At 39.0% G+C, this 25,053-nt stretch overlaps 1 protein-coding gene across 1 annotated transcript in view; it reads right to left on the bottom strand.

Annotated features, from left to right (window-relative positions):
- Nucleotides 1-21,671, bottom strand: part of tmem121ab (transmembrane protein 121Ab) — a 55,078-nt gene extending 33,407 nt beyond the window's left edge. The window contains exon 1 of the mRNA XM_079639572.1: nt 21,418-21,671. The gene's annotated coding sequence lies outside the window, so the exon portion shown is untranslated. The remainder of the gene's footprint in view (nt 1-21,417) is intronic.
- Between the last annotated feature and the right edge of the window lie 3,382 nt (nt 21,672-25,053).

The raw sequence follows: 25,053 nt of genomic DNA, 5'->3' as shown, positions 1-25,053 counted from the left end.
AGGACTAGTTTGTCATATTTAACTCTAGAGATGGTTATTTCAGGTTAGAGTTGAGCAGATGAATATGATACAATCATCTGAAAAGCTCGTTGGTAAATTCGCCACAGACTCGGCCAATTACACACAATTGACCTGACACCAACAAATCGTTCATCATCACGGCCGCCGTCTCACTTGAGCATTTCAGAGACAAATGCGCGCGCACACACACGCACGCTAACTCGCCACCTTGATTAAATCGGGCCATTTCAGTCAGAAATCCATAATAAATTACGCAGCAGACTCCAATGCAATGTCATTGATTCCAGCCATACCGTGATAAACTACCAGCGAGCGTATCACGGCTCAGAGTGACATCATTTCACCGTATCTATCCAGAAATACATCCATCTGCACTCATAGCTAGCAAGGTGATTAATTGTTATTAAAAAATTAATTGCACCCCATGCACTACTTTTACCCTGGATCTTTTCCAGGAACTCGCAGTCCAACTCAACCGAACACTACACGGGCTGTGCCGATATCATATTGTGATTCTTTTCTTCTAATGTTGCATTTATTTTTGTGTTTATTAATCTCATGTCTCACAGATGAATAGCAGGCCGTGTTAATAAGCGTCTTTGAGATGCACAGAGATTGAAATAGAGATTTCACACATTTGGAGCTCTTTGATTCATGGTGCAATAATGATACCGTGATTCGTTGCAATATATTTTATCATCAGGTAGGCAATACCCAGCTCTAGTATAGCACTGCTCCATGCATATTTAAATTATATGCAAATGAGGCTCATTATTGAATGCACTGTATTAGCAAATGTCAAATGCAGAGCGGTGCAAGATTCAGAATTGAGGAAGTTGAATTGGAGTGACAGGAATATGTGGAGTTGTACTTTAAAGAAATTCAACACTGGTCATGCATTTGGGGAGATGAAGTGTTCTTGAACTTTCTGAAAACCTTCAAACTTTAAAACAAAACTTTTTAAATGTGTATTCATTTTGCAAGGCTTTCAAGTTTCAAAATGTTAAAAATTACACTTTTGGGGCTTAAATAAAAATTCAATTTGAAATTCAACCTATTTCCAGGTTGCTACTGCGGTTAGAATTCCATTAACATACATTTTGTGTAGAATTATGTTGTTGGAAATCACAGATCATATATATATATTTGTTTTACATTTTGGTAATGCAGTAGTTTGATCTGGATATTGCATGCATACAGAAAATGTGGAAAGAGTAGCATGGTAATGATACTTTATTCATTGAGTTGAATTGTAATTTTAAAAGCACTCCTGAACCTGTATTATTGCACTATTAATATCCACAGGGGAAGATGGCAGCGTGCACGTTGTGTGTTTGTGGGGTTATGCATCATTCCCTCTCTCTCCAGGTGTTCCTCCTTGATGAACACTGATTTTGTAGGCGTGCTTGTATCATTAGCTGGTTAGCATTGAGTGAGTTGAGTGTTAAAACGACACTGACAGTGCATGCACTAGTATTAACTCCCTCCAGCGTGTTGTGACATTACAAACGCTTCTGTTTATTGCACACGGTCTTCTTGCTGTTGATGAAATTACAAAGCTAAGGTTTGACGTCTTCGAGACTCGACGGCCTGATATTGTTTCTGCCGTAATTATCTTGTACATTCATGCGGGCTGCTTTCAAGTTTAGACATGCTAAAAACAAGGATGCCGACAGCAATGCTTCTGGTAAAACGCAGTGCATTCTGGGTGTTTATTTTCCTTTAGAGTCAAATTCAATTTTTTCCAGATATGGTTTGTAGTGCATGCAGCAATTACACAGTCCTAACACTGATTTATACTGAGGAAACATAAGTTTGAGACTCAATCTGACTATTGATCTGCGAGATGCTGGTTTATGTGTTGATGTTTTGTTAGTATTTGGAGGACAATGAAATGAGAGAATTTAGTGCTGGATGTTTACCAAGTGGGAAATGGTGCATGAGCAAAACACAAGCTCACCTTCAAAACTACACACACACACACACACACACACACACACACACACACACACACACACACACACACACACACACACACACACACACACACACACACACACACACACACACACACACACACACACACACACACACACACACAGTTCAGGAGTCGATCCCACAGGAACACACAGCTGCTGAGCTTCAGATGAGCAGATGACAAACAAAACTGTGTTTTCAAGCACAAATGGATGTGCATGTGTGTGTACATCTTGTGTGTGTGTGTGTACATCTTGTGTATGTGACTATGTGCTCCATCTGCTGTCAATTGTTATTCCTATATATATGTGTACAACAAACAAAAAAGCGCACAGACATTTGTATGGATACATGAACTGCTTTTTATACATTCAAAATTACAGCTCTGGATTCAGATTTAAATCTACTATAGTTCAAATAAAATAAAATAAAATAAAATCAGGAAGAAAAACCTGCATGCAACTTTATAAGGATTTTCCAATAATTCAGTTAAACTTGCAAATAATCGCTCACAATATACGTGCTAATCATTAATGAACAAAGAGTTTGATTAATATAATTTGTGAAGGTTTTTTCAGTGAATGGTTCTTAAATCTTACTATTTTACATTTTAGGGTTTTTAATTTGTGTCTTTAATTATATTGTGTTCATGACATGCAGTTCTGAAGGGTTACCTAATAAACCTAATACCTAATATTATAGAATATAATACTATTCCTAATATAAGTATTCCTAATAAAGTGTGTGTGTGTGTGTGTGTGTGTGTGCTCTTGTTTATGTGGTGTATGAGGACACATATTTGTATAATGACATGTATTACACTTGTATTACAACTAAACGTGCATTTATGAAGACATTTCATGAGTCCTCATAATTCAAATAGCTTAAAAAACAATGTTTTATTAAAAATGTAAAAATTATGGGTAGGTTTAGGGATAGGGGCAGTGTAAGGGGAGATAATATACAGTTTGTACAGTATAAAAACCATTACGCCTGGAATGTCCTTACAAGTATAGCAAAACAGACGTGTGTCACACACACACACACACACACACACACACACACACACACACACACACACACACATATATATATATATGTATATATATATATATATGCTATAATAGCAAAATTCTTTTTTCATAGCTCTATAGCCCTGATATCTACGATAACAAATAATTTCCTGATCTATTTCCCAAATAACATTCCCTCATTAAGCCAGTGACAGCAGAGAATGTGTTTCTGACCAATCACAATGACCCCGAGGCCACAGCTGACAGGACATTCATTTTAGATCATTGCACAAATGGCAAAAGCCTCGATAAAGCGCCAGTGAAAGTGTTTCTTACAGGAAATCCGTTGATGCAGAGTAGCTGACCTGAGCACGAACAAATGTTCTTATGAGAGACTCGCGTAATGCTTTCATAAATCCCTGTGAATATAGTTGACCTTTTCACAGGAAGTGAATTATAAGGGGGACAGATCCATATATGTCGCTATGGATTATAAAAGACTCTTATCTATTTAAAGAGGCGCTGATATGGGCGTCTCGTTGCAGACTGAGGCGTATTCCCAGAGGGTTATCCGATCGCGTCCTCGTCTGCGGGATTTACAAACGCATGCATGTCAAGATTATCGGGATTGTTAAAGTTGGAAAGCATAGCAGACAGCATAACCCCAACACACACACACACACACACACACACACACACACACACACACACACACACACACACACACACACACACACACACACACACACACACACACACACACACACACACACACACACTTGTGGATTGTATTATAGTGCAATGACTGCTTATTTGCATACCACCCGCAGTCCAGCTTAACGATGCTAATGGAGCGCTATACATATTTAAGTAATTTGGCATCTGTTTACTGTCAGAATATTTACTGCATTTGAAGAAATTAATACTTTGTATAACATGCACTACTGCTCAGAAATTGTGTTGGGGTTTCTTCTTCTCACCAAGGCTGCATTTATTTGACTGAAAATACTGTAAAAACTGTAATATTGTAGAACATTATTGCAATTTTAAAATAGCAGTTGTCTATGTGAATATATTTTAAAATGTAATTTATTCCTGTGATCAAAGCTGAATTTTCAGCATCATTACTCCAGTCTTCAGTGTCACATGATCCTTCAGAAATCAGTATAATATGATGATGTGATGCTCATTTCTGATTATTATCAATGTTGAAAACTGTTGTGCTGCTTTATATTTTAGGATTCTTTGATGAAGAGAAAGTTAAAAAGAACAGCATTTATTTTATAAATATTTGTAACATTATAAATGTTTTTTTTACTGTCTCACTCTTAATGCATCCTAAAAACAAATCGGTTACACTTTATTTTAAGGTGTCATTGTTACAGTGTAATTATATATTTAATTACTGAGTAATATTAATGAACTACTATAGGGTTAGGGTAGGGTTAGGATTTGGTTGAGGGTTAGTTGCATGTAATTATGCATAATTTACTGTTATTATATGGTAAGTACATGTAACATATGTAACAAGGACACTGTAGAATAGTGTTCCCAAAAAACTCTTACTGACCCCAAACCTTTGAACAGTAGTGAATGCATATTTATTATCAATGCAATCTGGACATACTACATCTATGATGTTGGCATTACTCTAAAAGTAAAGTGTCTGCATGTCTGATGTACATCTGGGTCTTTTCCAGCTTTTGTTTATTGAATACTGTATATGCTGTCATGCTACTCATTGCACCCACATTACACACAGTACTACACAGTAAGGAAATATGAGGAATGTCATTATTTTATACAGTAGATGGATGTATACATAGATCGAAATGAATTTCACAATGTTCATTAGCTGTACATTTAAATCAGGTGCTTAAAGGTACACAGTGTAGGAATTTCTCCCATCTAGCGGTGAAATTGTATTTTGCATTCAAACGAATAGTGCTCTCTAGCGCCTCGCAAATGCGTGTTGCAACAACGGTAGTCGTTATGTACCAAGAAGCGATGACAACATGTCTTCCAATAGCACTTCATCGAGTTTTCTTTCAGGTGATGAGGTTTGTTATTTCACACAAACTGCAACTTGACACACATTATGAAGTACCGTGCAGTGCAGCCTTTCAAATGTTTGTGTTTCCATTACAGATTTGCGCAAAACTTTTGCGTTTTTTTTTTTTTTATCGATACAAAACTATTGCGAAATGACGGCGTTTCCATTAACCGATGTTATGCGACTAAAACATAATTTTTTCCTCTCGTGATAAGTCATTAAAAAATGTATGTCAACAGATGTTGGTAGGTTTATATATCACAGTCACCGCACTGGCCATTATTATTATTAACAGAAGGAGACGTGTGTGTGTTATCCAAGCATTAATGGCAAGGAAAGACTCTTATACCTGTGAGTGTTTCTGGGTGTTTCTCCCTAGTTTCTGCTTCGAGGTCTTGGCTGTGGCATTTCTTTGAGGTTTAGAATCCAGTATTCCTGTAATTCTTTTGTCTTTTATGATTTTAATAAATAACTCTGTCTCGTCTTCTGTCCAAACACACCGCGTCCTCTACGTCAGGTGACTGTAAATGTCCTAAAACTGGTTCCATTGCAATTTTGCGAAATATTTATTTTTTGAATTGCCTGAAAAACCTCCTCATGCGAGCGTAAAAACTTTTTTGCGATAAATGGGAGTTTTTGCGAAAATTGACGTGTTTCCATTGAGCGTATTTTCAATTCACAATTTCAATTTGCGCAATTTGAAGGGTAATGGAAACGCTCTCTCTACTGTTCTCGTCCGCTTCGGCTGGTGTCAGTCACGTGACGCTGGCTCTGAATGAAAACGTGTTGAGGACGGCTAGTGCTTTTTGTCCCTCTCTGCTATTATAGTTTTTCAAAATGGCGGAACGACATGGAAGCCTCCGTGGACTTACCCGTCCAATGTAAATAAAGATAAGAAATTCTTCGCTTACGAGGATAAGTCAGATCATTGGCAGAGCTAATTTTACACCAATGAGGACATGAATAAAGACATTGATTTTAGCTAATAAAATACTTAAAAAACTATACAGTGTACCTTTAAAAAGCAGGTTTAAAAGCACCTTCAGCAGGTGCAGCTTTTTCTTAGTGGATTCCCTCCTGAATGCTGAACTCATGATGTTTCTCTGTGCTTGTGTTCGTGCAGCACAGAAAAGCTCATGCTCTTCACCTCTTGCCACTGTTTTCCTGTTTCTCGTTCAGCCGGAGGACTCAGTAATTGGAAAGATAAAATCGATAACAATTGAGGATAAGATATGTGCACACACACACACACACACACACACACACACACACACACACACACACACACACACACACACACACACACACACACACACACACACACACACACACACACACACACACACACACACACACACACACACACACACACACACACACACACACACACACACACACACACACACACACACACACACACAGACAGATGATTTCTCACACACCACACAAGTCTCTTAGATATTCTGCTCTCTAGAAATTGCTCGGCCCTTCCTTCAATGTAAGTCAGAGTGATTTTTAAAGTTTTATGCTTGAGGGTTTGTTTAAATCTCTAACCCCCAAGTATGGCTACGTAGCCAAGTATGGCTACGTTCACTGTCAATTTTTGTGATCGACAACTGTATTTACTTACAGGTGTGTATCAAAACCTCCTGTGAACACAGCAGCTTACACTATAGCGTCTCCAATACTGTCTGTCTGAATACTATCCTCTCACCAGTAACCATAGTTCTGTCATGACGACTCTCAGAGTGTTTGGCCTGGTAATGTATATGAAAAAGGCTTGATGTAATTTTTAAATATGAATATGAAAATATTGATGTTATTGCTGCTGCTGCAGAGCAAATACAGGACTTGCTACTGCCAATACACACAACACACTGCTGTGAGCGAGTAACTCAACGTCTACATTACAAAACGTAAACATTTAGGGACCTATTTTAACAATCTAAGCACATGGTCTAAAGCGCACGGCTATGGACATGTCCGAATCCACTTCTGCTAGTTTAACGACGGGAAAAATGGCCGGTGCGCGCCAGGCGCATGGTATAAAAGGGTCGTCCCTATTCTCTTAATGAGCAATGGGTGTGTTTTGGACGCGAGGAGACCATCTATGCGGGACAAGCCGGATTCCATCATATCTTTATGTACACAATAATAATCTTTTATATTTGAATCCTTTTATTTTTAATATTTGGCATGTTTGTGTGTTGCTGCGTGTCCCTGTGTGTGTAATAAGCAGAGTGTACGCGCATTGTGGACCCGCCTGTAGGCGCATATTTCTAAAGCGCTCTTTAAATAACAAAAACATATTGCGGCAGTGACTTTAGACCAGGTTTCAGTTGGTCAATGGCGCAGTTTATTTAATTTGCCTAAAAATAGCAATGCGTCAACAATGCGCCTGAACACACACCTCATTTTCAGACCAGCAGCCCATGAGGAGAACAGATGGGCGCAAATGCTATTTAAACAATATGGCGCAGGACGTGAAAATGATAACTGCGTCGGGCTGAAACTAGCAGAAAACACTCGGGTCGCGTCTGGCGCTGCATTGCACCGGCTGTAGGATCATAGGGCCCTTTATTTTAGCAGTTGACAAAGCTGCATTCTTCATTTTCATGATGTACTAAAACAAATAAAATGGGAATAAAAAAAAAAAAACTATAAAAAAACTATAATAGTATCTCAGTGATAGTAAAATAACACACACAGTTATGTAACGCCTTTATTGAGTGCTCCAAATCAGTTGTTTATGAGGGTGCATTTCAGTTATTTGCTCCCTTAGAAGGCAGGTGTCTATGTAGGTGAGCGAGGCATTAGTGTGTGTGTGTGTGTGTGTGTGTGTGTGTGTGTGTGTGTGTGTGTGTGTGTGTTTTAGGAGGTGTATCTGCTGGGCTCACCACTTGAGCTGATTGATTTCACATCACACGACTAATTACTGTGTGCCATGAGGAAACGAAGGTCTCCAATCCATCAGCTCCACTCCGCCACTTCCTGCGTGTGTTTAACTGGATGTGTGGAGCAGGAGATTAAAGATGCCACGTGTAATATTTCAATGCTAAAATACCTTCTCTGCAGAGAACTATCATAGTTTTACTTCCTGAAGATGTAAACATCCGACTCTGTGGCGCTTTCAGAAAATCTGTTGATTTGAGTCCTCTGACTTGCCAACGCTCGCACTGCTCTAGATTACATTTGGAAATTGCCATTTTGTATTGCAAATATTGTTGGTAACTGCATGCAGTGCTTCTGATTCATAGGATAAAAGCTTCTGCCAACTGAATAAATGTAAATGTGCATGTGCACATGTAACAGTGTGTGAAATGTGCACATAATGCAGAGGTAAATATTTCAAACAGCAGCATGCTACACTATCACATGAACACACAGTTCAGGGACTGGCATTACATTACAGCATCTTTGTGAAAATATATTTTTAGAACCGATTTTACTTCATCGGAATGGTATGACACTTGGTGACTTTTGTGGCACCTGCTATGTGAAACACACACACACACACACACACACACACACACACACACACACACACACACACACACACACACACACACACACACACACACACACACACACAAATCGTGGACATGATTCGAAAAGGTTAAATGGTCAATTAAAAAAGGCATTCTTTTACTCCTCGCGGTCAAAAATGACCAGCATGAAAGTGAATGGGAATTTAAAATAAAGTTTTAAAATACAGATAATATTTTTGGTCTACAATACAAATCAGCCACAATGTAGGAAAAATTACAGCAATGAAGGGGCTAATTAAAAACTAAGAATAATAGTAAAAAAAAAAAAAAAGTATTGTATTGTAAAACAAAACTTGTAGCCTATTGCATTGTAAAAATTTTGGAAACGAATGGATCATTATTATTGCATAAATATTAATTAGATCTCAAAATGCAAAATATTACATAAAAAAATATCATTGATCAAATTGTTTTACATTGATTTTAATGAAAAAATCCCCGAGAAAGAGAAAGAGAAAGAGAAAGAGAAAGAGAAAGAGACCCCTATATGAGGAGAACCAGAATAATTTCTATGTTTATATACAAAATTGTTGAATTATATTAAAATGTTTGCATTTTTTTTTTTTTTTTTGGATTGTTGAATCTGTATCTGTCATCTGTCAGCTGATTTGGCAATACATTTAAAACACACACAACTATCATATATAGTGTATCGGCAGTAATCGGATTGAAAAGCTCATTCCAGTGCAGGGCTCAGTATTATACACAGTTTGCTCTGCTGTAAACTCAGTACAGTCAGTATACCACGTACAGAAATAGTACGAGTAATATGCTAGTGTGCAATTCCAAACAACCCAGTTATTTTCGCTGTATATATTTCTGGCGCCGCTTTAATGTGGGTGTTTTACTCTTTGTATATGTAAAGCTTACAGAAATGTGAGACGGCTGCACTGACTTCACTGGCTGCTCATCAGAGACTCTGGTGGACGTTTGACCTCCCATTGATCACAGATGCCAGTCTGATTCAAATAGAAGCCATTATGTCGGTATGGGATTGTGGTTCATTTGAGAGCGAAAGAAAAATGTGAGAGAAAAATGAGCAGAATTGCCGAATGAAAGGCAGAAGTAGATCTTTACATTGTCTAAAGAAAACATTGTATATGTTGCTACTGTATGTTGTAAGTGGTATTTGCCATTTCATTGAGGAATCATTCATGTCTGCAGCACAAATGATTTCTGAGATGTTAGACTCTAAATCTTAATGCTTAGTGTTAGCGGTTTGTTCGAATCATTGACCCTAAATATAAGCTGCAGTAGTAGTGATGCTTGACTTAGAAAACACATCTAAATATAGAAAACTGGATGCGAGCTTCTGTGATGAAGAAACATGTATTTAAAGAGAGAAGGTACAGCACAAATCAACCTTCACACAGCTGTTCCAGGCCACAGCACACACACACACACGCACACACACGCACACACGCACACACACACACACACACACACACACACACACACACACACACACACACACACGCGCACACACACAGAGTAATTAAGCACAATCGTTACACACATGCAGAAAACCGCCTCATTGGTGTGGGTCATTTCCGTGTGATATTTTGCCTGCCGGGCCTGGGCATCCATCTCCCGATCGTGCACCGGGTCAATACAGTGGGGGAGATGTAGCCGTTCTGTCCTATAAAGCAGCATTATCTCAGTGCCAGCAGCAGGACTGATGCCATTTCATTCTGCACTATTATCTTCCTCCGCTTTTGCTTCTTGAATTAATGTGACCTGTTTACTTATTCTTGTTTTCTGCCTTGTAGTTTCCTGACTGATTATTGAGTTTCTTTGCAAGTGTTCTCAAATTAAAATGCTAAGTATTCTGTATATAACCAGACTTTTACTTTTTTTTTCAAAGTGTGAGTGGTGTTTGCCTGTGTATAACTTGCTGCCATGATTCTAGAGTGTTGTGGGTGGTTGTTAGTGTTGTATGTGGTTGTTAGGGTGTTGTGGGTGGTTTGTTAGTGTTGTAGGTGGATGTTAGGGTGTTGTAGGTGATTGTTGGGGTGTTGTGGGTGGATGTTAGGGTGTTGTGGGTGGATGTTAGGGTGTTGTGGGTGGTTTGTTAGTGTTGTAGGTGGTTGTTGGGGTCTTGTGGGTGGATGTTAGGGTGTTGTGGGTGGTTTGTTAGTGTTGTAGGTGGTTGTTGGGGTGTTGTGGGTGGATGTTAGGGTGTTGTGGGTGGTTATTATACTTGTAAGTGGTTGTTAGGATGTTGTAGGTGGTTTTTAGGGTGTTGTGGGTGGATGTTAGGGTGGTCTGGCTGGATGTTAAGGTATTGTGGGTGGTTGTTAGGGTATTGTGGGTGGTTGTTAGGGTGTTGTGGGTGGTTGTTATGGTGTTGTGGGTGGTTGTTGGGGTCTTGTGGGTGGTTGTTAGGGTGTGTGGGTGGTTGTTGGGGTCTTGTGGGTGGTTGTTAGGGTGTGTGGGTGGTTGTTAGGGTATTGTGGGTGGTTGTTATGGTGTTGTGGGTGGTTGTTGGGGTCTTGTGGGTGGTTGTTAGGGTGTGTGGGTGGTTGTTGGGGTCTTGTGGGTGGTTGTTAGGGTGGGTGGGTGGTTGTTGGGGTCTTGTGGGTGGTTGTTAGGGTATTGTTAGGGTATTGTGGGTGGTTGTTAGTGTTGTAGGTGGATGTTAGGTTGGACTGGTGGATGTTAGGGTGTTGTGGGTGGATGTTAGTGTTGTAGGTGGTTGTTAGGTTGTTGTAGGTGGATGTTAGGGTGGACTGGGTGGTTGTTAGGGTGTTGTGGGTGGTTGTTGGGGTGTTGTGGGTGGTTGTTATGGTGTTGTGGGTGGTTGTTGGGGTCTTGTGGGTGGTTGTTAGGGTGTGTGGGTGGTTGTTGGGGTCTTGTGGGTGGTTGTTAGGGTGGGTGGGTGGTTGTTGGGGTCTTGTGGGTGGTTGTTAGTGTTGTAGGTGGATGTTAGGTTGGACTGGTGGATGTTAGGGTGTTGTGGGTGGATGTTAGTGTTGTAGGTGGTTGTTAGGTTGTTGTAGGTGGATGTTAGGGTGGACTGGGTGGTTGTTAGGGTGTTGTGGGTGGTTGTTGGGGTGTTGTGGGTGGTTGTTATGGTGTTGTGGGTGGTTGTTGGGGTCTTGTGGGTGGTTGTTAGGGTGTGTGGGTGGTTGTTGGGGTCTTGTGGGTGGTTGTTAGGGTGGGTGGGTGGTTGTTGGGGTCTTGTGGGTGGTTGTTAGGGTATTGTGGGTGATTGTTAGTGTTGTAGGTGGATGTTAGGTTGGACTGGTGGATGTTAGGGTGTTGTGGGTGGTTGTTAGGTTGTTGTAGGTGGATGTTAGGGTGGACTGGGTGGTTGTTAGGGTGTTGTGGGTGGTTGTTGGGGTGTTGTGGGTGGTTGTTGGGGTGTTGTGCGTGGATGTTAGGGTGTTGATATAGATCTGTTTGTCTTCTGTAAGGCCAACGTTCAAAGTTTGTATTGACTTTGCTAGTTAAATTACAGCTAAAAATGGCGGCTACTTATGAATTTCTTTTTAATCCCAATACATTTTATATTTACTTCCTTAAAGTCAAATTCCACTTCCTGTTTGCTGGCTTAATTCAAATCCATTTCTGAATGGCGCACAACCCTACTATTGGTATAACATATTTAGATCTACATGTAAATGTATACTTTTTTTGTTTTTGTTTTTGTGCTTTTTCTTAAAGATGCAGTGTAAATGCTTGTTTATACAATTTCTTTCAGTTCTTCTAGAGCAGTGGTCGCCAACCCGTCGATCGCGATCGACTGGTAGATCTTTATCACTGTCCCGGTAGCTCCCGAAAAAAAGTTCAGTTTTGCAAGCATCTGTATTTCTTAATCCAACTGCTTTATTTAAAGTGACCGCTGGCGCTGCTAGCCATTTTGGTGCCCTAAGCATAATTGCATAATTCCTTTATGATGCCCTTTACCCCGAGAAACTTCGGCGGCGGAGGCGGGGATATGCGCTTCATGATGAGGCACACGCGCGCGGTCTCTTGCTCTCTCTGCCGTGCACGCGCTACGCGGTTTGGAGCACAGTCTCTGTCTCGCGGGCGCGCTCGCTCTAGATTCCGGAGATTTTAACTTAGTTATTGTTACTACGCCCGTCAAACAATTGAGAACCATAGCCATGGCTGGGTTGAGCTCCATACATTAAGTGATTGGTTTTGGAGTAATGCAGCAGACATATCCTCCAGGGCACGACAGAAGGTATAGACATAATAGCGCACGGGAGCACATGAAGTAAACAGTTTTGTAAAATTATGTATCAATAATTTTTATTTGATCATATATAATTTTACAAAACTGTTTTGCGCATGTGCTCCCGCCGCCGCGCGCGCTATTTCAGTCACAACACTGCAATCAGAGGACGCGCTGAAACCATCAACTCTCGATGCTGTTCTCTTCATTCATAACTCGTAGCCGACTGAGAAGGATATATTTGTGTAAATAGTTGTGCAACTGCGCAAACTTTGTTTTGAAGTTTAATGTTTGAGTTCCAGAGGAATTTGTGACTGTGTACCTGTTCAACCACATCAAAGTTTTGTAATTAGTAAGTCTTTTTCTCTTTTTTTTTCTCTTGTTTGCTGACTGATGAGGGGCCGCAGTGCCGTAGTGAAACGGTGTTTGTACATGTAGCCTATTTTGTAATAATAGTTGAAAGCAATCATAAAATACAGCAAGTTTTAAGCCCGCGCAGACCTCACTGCCATAGGCGCATCGTTTCACTATCTTGCTGGAATCGGAATGTTTGACGGAGGTCCTTCTCCTTAGTTACAGTTGCTGAGCTAGGATTGGACGGTCACACTGACTTGAGTAACATTATTGCAGCAGTTTTGCCTTCTGGTGGCATTGTAAAAAGTGATGTTGCATAAGATGGGACATAACTGCACTTAGCTTAATTGAGATTATTGATAATTTTGTTAGTATACAGTTCATTTATTAAATGTTAAGGGTAGTAGCCTACCTTGAGAAACTTCAGTGAATAAGCACTTCACTGCTGACAATGGCATTTGTTTTAGTTCAGTGCCACTTCATATGATCTGATCATAAGATGGTTGCATCAGGTTTAAAGTATAAAAAAAAAAAAAATTATGTATTTAATGTATATTAAATTCAAATACATGTAAAATATGAAATAAAAGGCCTCAAGTTGGAAGTACAATCTGGGCTGTCTTTTCTATCTATTCTTCGATAGGTAGATCTTGCCTTTCATTTAGGCCGAGGTCAGGGATCTTCAGCTTGAAAAGGTTGGTGACCACTGTTCTAGAGTAACCTAAGATTAAATGCAATGCAGAAGGACATGCACAGCATTGTGTTTGCAGAAGTCCAGTATGCACTAACAAAACTTTACTAGAGTATTGAGAGGAAGAAGATGAATCTAATGAGCGGCTCCGGCCATCTTTATGCACGCGTCCAGCTGTCTTGCCCTGGAAAAGCCTCTGGCGTGTAACTGGGGAGCCGGGTTTAGTGCAGGTGCCGGATTGGAGCAGCAGTTATCGTGCTCTTCCAGCAGGACTGCTTCTAATCTTTAAATGCACGTAAGCAGATTTGGGTCGCTGCAGAACCTTCTCACAGACTGAAGCCCTCTGATAGCAGGTGCCGTCATCATCTCCGTGGGCTTCTGCTCTCCTCTGTCTGTGCCTGCAGAAGAGCCGCTGGCCCTGGAGGACGTCCTGCTACGCTGGCAGAGATGTCAGATGTGATGACACGCTGATCTGCACGCTCTACTAACTCTGCTCTCACCTGAATAAGAGCTTTAGCTTGAGAGAAAGTCAGGAATCTCAGACTCTACTGACGGGAATGCCTCATTCTGATTGATTTATATTGCGATTTTAACAACACACATCTCTGCTTCACAGAAAATCATGATGTTGATGTTCATAATATCTTAAAATCTTCATTCCTTAGTCATATTTAGCAGTCTGGTCAATCAATGGACATTATATGGTTAGGATATTTTCATTGTACAACTGTGATTTTCAGTACTTTTCTCAGGTAAATAATTTCCTACATATAATATTAATTTCATTGCACATGTTCGTTAGACCTTGATAATGAATGCAAACAACTTTTTGTTAAGCTTCCTTTTAATTTAGGGGTCCAATGAAATTAGCTATATTTATACCCACAATCTAATATTGAGGATTTTTTGCTTCTTCTGATAAATATCGACCAGCTCTATACATTACATTGGTATAGTTTCATATCTGTCATATATCTCAGTCCACACTCTCTTTGTTCTCACATAATAAAATAAAAATATTAATTGTAGTTTTAAATATGTCCTATTATTAATTTATTTAAGTAGACTTACTATAAGTGGCATATTCGCTTTGTCTCTTGATTCCAGCTTTTCCTGTTGTGGTTTATTTTGCTTTAATGACCAGCTGTATGTTTTCTTTTTCTTATATAAAGCTAATCTGACTCTAAATTCATATTGTGAAATACTCAATATGAACACACGTTTTTTCACTGCATTGCGTGTCAACCATAAACAGATACAGTTAAACTAATGAACTATATTACTTGGCAGAAGATGTGTTTATTGGGATCATTAATCACTTTAATTCATTGAACACTGGCATCATTTATCATATTGCTGTTGCATTGTGTCTCTCATGGCTTGATTTGATAGAGTAACTTGCGATATTTTCAGTGTAGCATTGATATATTGTGATGATTATTCTCTGAATGTCATGCTATGCCTTCTATGTTGTGGCATACAACCTGACTTCTTTTTTTTTTAATGACATACATCATTGTTAGTGCTTGTAAATGTCATGAAACAAGGTCAAAGTTGAATCAATTTTGAATGAAGTTTGGTGTGATGCTGAAGCTTGATTGAACAAATGTCACTGCATCGTTCCAGAAAGCAAATGCAAGGCCGAGGAATCTGTGCTGTTTAGATCTGCTCTATCAATACCGACTCATGGTCAGCCTGGTTTCCACACTGATGGTCTACGGGAGGAGTATTTCCAGCTTGTTTGAGCAGGATAATCAAAAGAGCCCGTTCCATTAGCGTCCTCGCGCTGGACTCGCCCCAGGCGGTGACAAGCACGAGGATGTTGCCAGATTGGAATCCATTATGAACCGTTCTGCTCATGTCTCCACATTAGCCAGCCACTGATTCCACTGCAGCTTCTGTAAGCCACTGGTTTTTCTGCAGGAGCGTGAGAGCACAATTGGAAAAAAAGCACAGATGGGAGTGGAAAGTTCAAATTAAAGAGCAAAGACGCAGCCGGATCATTTCCATAATGACCAGCGCAATCTACCGAGAGCAGCGCAAATTAGCGTCTGATTTAAGACATGCGCTGTAAATAATGGCACAATACCAGTAAATTGACAAGCGCAAACCTTAGTAAATCACCTTGCATGATTCATTTGAACACTCTCCTCCCTTAAATACTGCGTCTGAAAAGGGGAAACTTCTACACATGCATATTCAGCTGCAAAAATAACCCTAATTTTTTAAACTTGATGGTCGTTTTTTTTTAAGAGGGTTTGCGCTGGCGTAGCCTGGCTCCGCCCTCTTACATACTTCCGGTCAATTTGAATATTCCTTCAGTAGGCCTACTACGTCTGGGTTTGTGGTGTATTCGTGGGTTTTCTCGTAAAAAAAATTTACCGGTCGAATCAGCGAACAGAGGGAGTGGCTGAGAACGGTGACGTTGAGGTCGTGTGCTAGTTTGAGTTGAAGTTTCTTCACGAGTCACGACCAAACGTTAGCGATTGGTTACGGCCGATCCAGAGTGGCTCTGGACAGATCCAATAGTTTTAAACTTCAACAGAGTTCATTTTCCAACTCCCTTAGAGTTAAACAGTTGAGTTTTACCGTTTTTGAATCCATTCAGCCGATCTCCGGGTCTGACTGGCGGTAGCACTTTTAGCATAGCTTAGCATAGATCATTGAATCTGATTAGGCCGTTAGCATCTCTCTCAAAAAAAAATTTTTGGGATATTTTTTCCTATTTAAAACTTGACTCTTCTGTAGTTACATCGTGTACGAAGACCGACAGAAAACAAAAAGTTGTGATTTTCTAGGTCAATATGACTAGGAACTATACTCCCATTCCTGCGTAATAATCAAGGAGCTGTGCTGCCGTACCAGCAGCGCAATGATATTACAAACTTAGTGCCGTGTCACGTTGCAAGTTACCGCACTGGGGACTATTTTCAGGCGCTGCGTAATATCATTGCGCTGCTGGTACAGCTGCAGTTCCTTGATTATTACGCAGGAATGAGAGTATAGTTTCCTAGTCATATTGGCCTAGAAAATCACAACTTTTCATTTTCTGTCGGTCTTAGTACACGGCACGTTATTCAGATGATATTTTAAGCGCGCATGCTTGGCCATAATGTAGCGTGTGCACAACGCACACACACTTTGCTTCTCTCATCTACACAGACGCAGCAGTTCATATTTTTGCAAACCATACATAATTACAAGGATATATATTACCACACGAGGGAAATCATTGTGGTGTCCATGAAGAAGTGAAACAATAGGCATAAATCTAGATTACACATTTACCCAAATTATTCAGGCTAATTGTAGTAATGACGGATCAAACCTGTTTGATCAATAGTGGCGAGACACATCGGTATATAAGGACATCTGACAAAGTGTGTTGTCCGTCAAGAACCAGAAAACTAAATTCTGAAGACTGAGAAATCACCGTTACGATCATGTAAGTTGCGTGCGCCTGGCAAACCCGCCGTTATAATAGCAATCCGCCATGGAACAAGCGCGCCTGCTCTTAAAGGGAATGTGAGGGGACGCTCTGATTGGTTTATTTCACGTTACGCCCAAACCACACCTATGAGTAATGAAGCGACTTCAGACCAACACATTTTAGATTTGTGTCGGGCGCAAGAGGCATTTATCCCGCCGGTATAATAGCAACAGCGCCGGGATCCGCCCACAAAGTTACTTGCGTTTGATACTTGCGTTTCACATCGTTCATATAGGGCCCTATTTACTGTAAATTGTGTGTTTTTGCTCAGGATGAGGATATGTGTCAGTCTCTGCACACAGGACATGTTGATGAAATTTGACCAGAGTCTGATTCGCGTACCAACTAATAAATGTGTGTTTCTTCCTTTTAAAAGTTGATAAGATTGTTTATTTTATTTTACTATTCTAACTATGGTTCTGTTTGCATTTACTACTGTTCTTCCCCCTGCTGTCCGCCACTGAAGTGGGTCACAGTCCTCCTGTGACTGGTATATTGTGACCCATTTTTGGTCCACGGCTGTAAAACAGCACTAGGGATCATGTCTGGTACCATCATGTGTATCTTTAGGCTTTTGCTCACTTTTTGAGATGCATTAGCAGCACATTGTGCATATGTTGCATTAACAGCATGCAATGTAGTTTCTAACTGGACTGTCTGTTTGTATTTTGTCAGTATTTATGGTCACAACCTGTGCCTTTCGAATCATTGTGCAACATCAATCATTTTTGATTTCTTAGCCTATTATACTAGAGATGAATTCATTGGCATTCAAGCAGTATTATCACAGGGTGTCATATCTGAACATACAAAAGCCTTTTCCTCTGAGAGCGGCTTATAAACAAACACATAATAGAGCGATTCAATTACTGGCCTCTAGATAAACCACCAGTGGGACTCGCCAGTGTCAATAAAGCTGATAGAAGAGATTGTGAATGTATCTGTCACACACTTCAGACCCAAACCTATTTAAACTAAGCTGCAAGAAAATCATCTGTTCTGGCTTGGAACCAGTTCATTCATGTGGCAATTTGTACAGTTTATTTCCTCTCAATTTGGGGAAGTTGGAAAAGGCACAACTCATCCTCAGGGAAAAAATGCTTTTGTTTTTATGTGCGAAACAGTCGCCTCATTATTACACTATCCCAGATAAATATAAAATGATGATTTTTTTAATACTTCCAAAACAAAGCAACAATCTTGCAATATCTATATATTTATTTTTTTACATTTCAGTGCCAGTGAAAAATGAGAAAAGGGTCTGTCTGTTCTTGCTGCAGCTGATTTTAGTGTAAAAAAAAAATGTATATATATATATTACGGCAGTAGGGGAAGTAATTCTGGTGAGGGGGATTACAGACCAACTAAGCTGACTTGGATTTAAGTCATTATCTCATAATGGGATGTGTGATGGACACCATATGCGTGTGAGCCACGATTTGATTCCTGCTCCAGAAATATGTGGACATCCCCTTCTAAATTATAGGTTTTGTTATTATTATTCTAATTTCTGTGAGGACAAATCATAACGGGTTAACAAGGGTTAACAACTGATGTGTGAGTTGATGAATGTTTATGTGAATTAAAGCCTAAATTCAATCAGTTCATCATATAAAGCGATCGTGTCTCTTCAGAATTTTTTGACTAAACTGCTCAATTCATATGGATTAGTTTTATGATCTCTTTATGAACTTTTTGAAGCATCAGTGATAGATGTGTCTTCATTTGTGTCCCTGAAGATGAACGAAAGTCGTACGGGTTTGGAACGACATGAGGGCGAGTAATTAATAAGTAATTAATGAGATTTAATTTTTGTATGAACTAACCCTTTAATACTACAGCATTCAATGACGTGCGAGAGAATTGTGTGCATTCAACTTTGCAGAAACCATTTCTCGAGAGTCTTCTTCTGTTCCGGCACGACGGTGACCCAAAGTGAGGGCTATATGAAAATGATTTACTGACTCTGGTGTCAGAGTAAACCTTTGGGATGAATTGGAGCCATCTAAATATCACGTATAGAGTAAAGCAGCATTGTGTATTGAGAGAACAAAATCCTCACTTCTGAGGAAACTGATGGACAAAATAAAAATGGAAATGAAAGCTGTATCCACTGGGAAAATCACTGTGACTCCTTTACTAAATATAATAAATTACTTCGATAACACTTTATTTTACAGTGTCCTTGTTACATATATTGCATGTACAATAGTAATAACAATAAATAATGCATAATTACATGCAACTAACCCTCAACCAAATCATAATCCCTAACCCTATAGTAAGTACAGTTAATTAATATTACTCAGTACTTACATGTATAATTACACTGTAACAATGACACCTTAAAATAAAGTGTAACCAATACTTCAAATTGCTTTAGAAACATTTAGAGGAAAACGAAACAGCCCATCCTTTTGGGTTATTGTAATAATTACATTAATGAAGTTCTTGTGCATATGCATACACTCTAAAAAATGCTGGGTTGTTTCAACCCAATTTTGGGTAAAATATGGACAAACCCAGCCATTGGGTTAAATTTTTACATTACATTTTTAACCCAACATTTGGGTTACTCCATATTTTACCCAAAATTGGGTTGAAACAACCCAGCATTTTTTAGAGTGTAATTACTGTACGTTTACACTGAACATCTCAGCTTTCTTTAATCTTACTCTAAATTTTATATTTAAAACTTGCTAACTTTTATTCAATAAGACGTGCATAAGCTATGATGAAAACACCTCATTTTCAAATTTTCATGAAAATGTGTGGATTGAAACCCAGCGTTGATGCTATAGAAGCAAATCCCTACAATATGTTTTAATATCTAGAGTAAAACCTTCCCAGAAGAGAAGGATTCATGTGTTTGAAAGTAAATGTTGAACGAGACAGATAGAGATAGAGGGATCTATCGGGTCCAGTTCATCCCGAAGGAGTTCAATGTGTCTTCAGGTCTGGGTTTGTGCAGCCAGTCAAGTTCATCTCCACCAGAGTCAGGAAACCAAAGAGAAAAAGTCCTCCCGAAACTATTCCAATGAAATCAGAAGCAAAGACCGTCCCTGCATGGTATGGCATTAAGATTTGATTTCACTGGAATCACTGAAATAGCCAAACCTATTAATAAAAGAGAGTCCATACGTTTTGGCCACTGTAGATGAGACCGTGCCAAGAGAAAACTCCTCTTATTATAAACGCCGGCTGAAACCTGTCTCTGTATCTCGCTGGGAGAAACCAGACCCATCACAGATTGTATTCAGAGGCAACTTTGTAGCTCTCAGAAGTCGGGTTGGGGAACAGGGTCATTCCCAAGAGAACCACCGGCTCAGTGGTTTCCACAGCACTGAGGATTCATAAATCAAACGCTGAGCTGCGTAATATCATAAAGTACCCAGAGAGCGTTTCGAGGCTACTGCGTATGTGTGTGTAATAAACTTAAGAAGCCGGCAGCAACAAACTACTGCAGCGTCTACAGGCAGAAATGACCACACACACCACAAAACACCAGTAAAACCATCCATCTCTCGTACCGCTGAATCTCCGCTGGTTCTGATGGGTCTCGGGCAGCGGGGGAAAGCGATAAAATGCAACTTACCATATAATCAATTGTGCACAATTAGAACAGTTAAAGGGGAATAAATGCGTTATCTTTTGTAATTGGCCAATTGAACTCTACACTGGGTTGTTTCAACTCATGTTTTGGTCAAATATGGACAAACCTAACCGTGGGGTTTAAAAAATTGTTAAAAAATGGTTAGGTTTGTCCATATTTGACTCAAACAACCCAGCGTTTTTTAGTGTGTATGATATTTTGGTGCAAATGTATCTGTCACTTGTGTGTATTAATGCAATATTTGTCTCAGTGTGTATCTTGTGCATGTACAAAAAAAAAAAAAAAATGTTCTTTCAGTGTGATTTCAATGTAATATCTGAGTCCTGAGACAAAACCAGTTGAGAGCCACTGTCGTATACTCTTACTTTTAGTTTAGTTTGGTGATACGCCACAAACTACTGTACTAGTTAAAAGTGCTGTTGTGTGTGTGAAATGAGGAGGTCGAGGACACATGAGTGCTGTCATTGGTCGCCTCACCTCAGAGCTCGGTCGCTGTCTGCGCTGCTGAACTGACTGAAGGATGCTTTAATCCAGCAGGAGAACAAACCTGTCCGGCGTCGGATTCCATGAGGCTTCACTGTGTTAAAATCCAACTCATGTAGAGACGCAGAAAACAGCGAAGCATTGCACGAGGATGATGTTGAGAGGAAAAGACTCGGAAACAAACGTGTGCCGATAGAAATAGCCTGCTTGGATTCCAGCGTGTCTCACAGCTGCGCTCGGATCAAATCACGATGCAATTCACCTCTTTCCCGAATGCTTGTGCGTGCGCTCTCTCTCTCTCTCTCTCTCTCTCTCTCTCTCTCTCTCTCTCTCTCTCTCTCTCTCTCTCTCTCTCTCTCTCTCTCTCTCTCTCTCTCTCACTCTCTCTCTCTCTCTCTCTCTCTCTCTCTCTCTCCTCACTCACTCACTCACTCACTCACTCACTCACTCACACACACACACACACACACACACACACACACACACACACACACACACACACACACACACACACACACACACACACACACACACAATTTTTTCTGTCCCTCCCCACGTCTCTCTCTCTCTCTCTCTCTCTCTCTCACTCACTCACTCACTCACTCACTCACTCACACACACACACACACACACACACACACACACACACACTTTTTTCTGTCCCTCCCCACGTCTCTCTCTCTCTCTTTCTTTCTATTTCAATTCAATTTAGTTTTATTGCGGAACATTTGAATGGCAAAAAAGTAGCGCAAAATATTTTAAATAAAATAGTACAAATTGGATTAAACAGGTGTATTCTCAAAATAGAATATTAAATATGAATAAGTTTTATAAAATACCCTTATTTTTGCCAATCCTATAGTGATCTAAAGCAATAAGCCACTTACGTGCATCACAGTGATTGTATGGGTAACATGTAGAAAAATGCTTTTTAAACAATAATTTATCTTAATTATATTAACGAGCTCCACTAAATTCAGCTGATGAATGAAGAGCATTTTTTCTGTTGTCTGTAATTGATTTGAATAGCAAATACACATGGAAAATAAATAGTTGAATAGTTCGGTTCAGATAGGGGAGATTGAGGTGGTTATGAACATAAAATATATTTACAGGAAAGCAAAACAGCCAACCCAGCGCTGATATCAACTCCATGCATATGTGTGACCCTGGACCACAAAACCAGTCAGTTTTTATACATCATATGAAAGCTGAATAAATAATCTTTCCATTGATGTGTGGTTTGTTAGGATATGACAATATTTGGTCGAGATACAGCTATTGAAAATCTGGAATCTGAGGAGCTAAAAAATGTAAACATTGAGAAAATCTCCTTTAAAGTTGTGCATTTATGTTCACGATTGTGCTGCATTCACTCACAAAAATACATGTTTTATATATTTACGGTAGGAAATTTACTAAATATCTTTATGGATCATGATCTTTACTTAATATCCTAATGATTTTTGGCATAAAAGAAAAATGGATAATTTTGACCCATACAATGTATAGTTGCTATTGCCACAGATATACCCGTGCGACTCCAGACTGGTTTAGTGATCCAGGGTCACACACATTTACCTGGCCAGGAATGCTATTTAGACAAACAAACAATGTCATTATGATTTTCTTTCTGGGTTTCAATTTCATAATTATGTTTCTGTACAAATGCATAATTAAGTCTCTGCATTTCTTTGTTTGAAAATATACTTGTGCAATAAGTATAGAGTGCATAGCATGCATATTGTGTGTACAGTATGCATGAAGTGATGATGGAGTGCATGTGAAAGCCGAAGCTCGCTGCGTGAGAGACTGTGGTTTGCTGATGTGGCGTGAGTTCATGCTGTGCTGCGGTTCATCATGTCTTCAGTTTCAGGACGAACACAAAACATCCAGAACCAAGAAACATAAACATTAAGAAACTCTCAGAAAAGAAGGTAGCTCGAATGTTTAGTTCAGTATTATGACAGCAGAACTAATGTGCAGCGGTCACGTTCTCTTATCTCCTCTGGTCAGATCTGTGCACAGACAGACAGTGTGTGTTATTATCTGTACTTACTGTCCAGCTGACTGTATTTCTTCATCCATCTTTCCTGTGTCTTACACCCTCATCTCTCTTCTCTTGCCCAGTCTCATTCCTCTTTTTGCTCGTCTTTCCTCACTGTAAAAAATACTGTTGGTTTAACTTAAAAAGTAAGTTACCTGGTTGCCTTAAAATTTTGAGTTCATTGAAATTAAAAATGTGAGTTAATACAAAGAATGAGATTAGTTTAATCAACAGAATCTATACATAGAAATTTAGAAAATATTACATTATCGGAACCACATTAATTATCTAAGTAGATTTGACAAAAGAAAAAAAAGTTGTGATAACAAATCATGAAACATATATATATATTTTTTACAGTGCTCTTGCTCAGATATTGCTCTTTTGCGGCTCAGGAGATTTAATAGTGCTTTTAATTGAGGTTTCAATGTTTCTAACACTAAAAACTTGGATGTCATTTCAGCTTAAATTACAATAAACTGACTTGAATGAGTTAAATCTTGTGTTACTTACAAAAAGTTGAAAATTGCTTAACTTGTTTTAATGAGTTAAAGCAATGTAAAAACATATGTTGTCATAACTCATTGATCATGTTTTTTTTACAGTGAAGGAGAAATCAAATTATGCATGTTTTATCTAATCAGTAACTTCTCATTAATGAATGCATACACGTTTTAACGTTTTGAATGTTACCATGTTTTTACCATGCTATTATAGCCCCCTTTTTAATAATTAAAAATTGAGAAATTATTAGATTTTTTTATGAACAGCAAAAAGCAGTGTGATGCAAGAAAAAATATTTTTTTATCAATATTTATGAGACATTTCATTTGAACATATCATTATATGACATTTATAAGAACATATAATATGATAATTACCAGTATGAATTCTATTGCGTCCAATGGAGTTAATTAAATTAATTTGAAACTTAGAACTCATGACTGCTCAAAACAATCTCAATTTATGAAACCTGTATATGCTTTTTCTAACAAAACAACACCAAAAAACTAAAATATATAATATATATATAAATACTCTGAAATGTTTTCTACCAAAATATATTAATTTTACTCGCATCAACGTTTATATTCATGTGAAGAGGAAAAAAATAAATAAACAGCTTGAATCTCCTTTTCATTGAATTGTTCGTCAATAGGTGGCAGCAAAGTGAAATATGGACTTTTTCTTTTTCAAATTTAGACTATTTGGTCTATGAACTTTTTCTCTACAAACACATTAAGACATTATTTATTTATTTTTCCATTTTAGTCCAGAATTAGTGTGTGTGTGTGTGTGTGTGTGTGTGTGTGTGTGTGTGTGTGTGTGTGTGTGTGTGTGTGTGTGTGTGTGTGTGTGTGTGTGTGTGTGTGTGTGTGTGTGTGTGTGTGTGTGTGTGTGTGTGTGTGTGTGTGTATGCAAAAGGTGTAAAAAAAATGTATCTTACAAAATTTGTTTTAAAAATCGGAAAAAAATAAATGATGTGTATTTTCACCATCTTAACACAATTACAGAATTATATCTTTGTTCTAAAAGCTGTGGATTTAAAAAATGGACCTGAATGCAATAGGACAGGGTTTTTT

This window comes from Phoxinus phoxinus (genome assembly GCF_949152265.1).
Source record: "Phoxinus phoxinus genome assembly, chromosome: 16".
NCBI lineage: Eukaryota > Metazoa > Chordata > Actinopteri > Cypriniformes > Leuciscidae > Phoxinus > Phoxinus phoxinus.
This window is presented reverse-complemented; position numbering and strand designations above follow the sequence as displayed.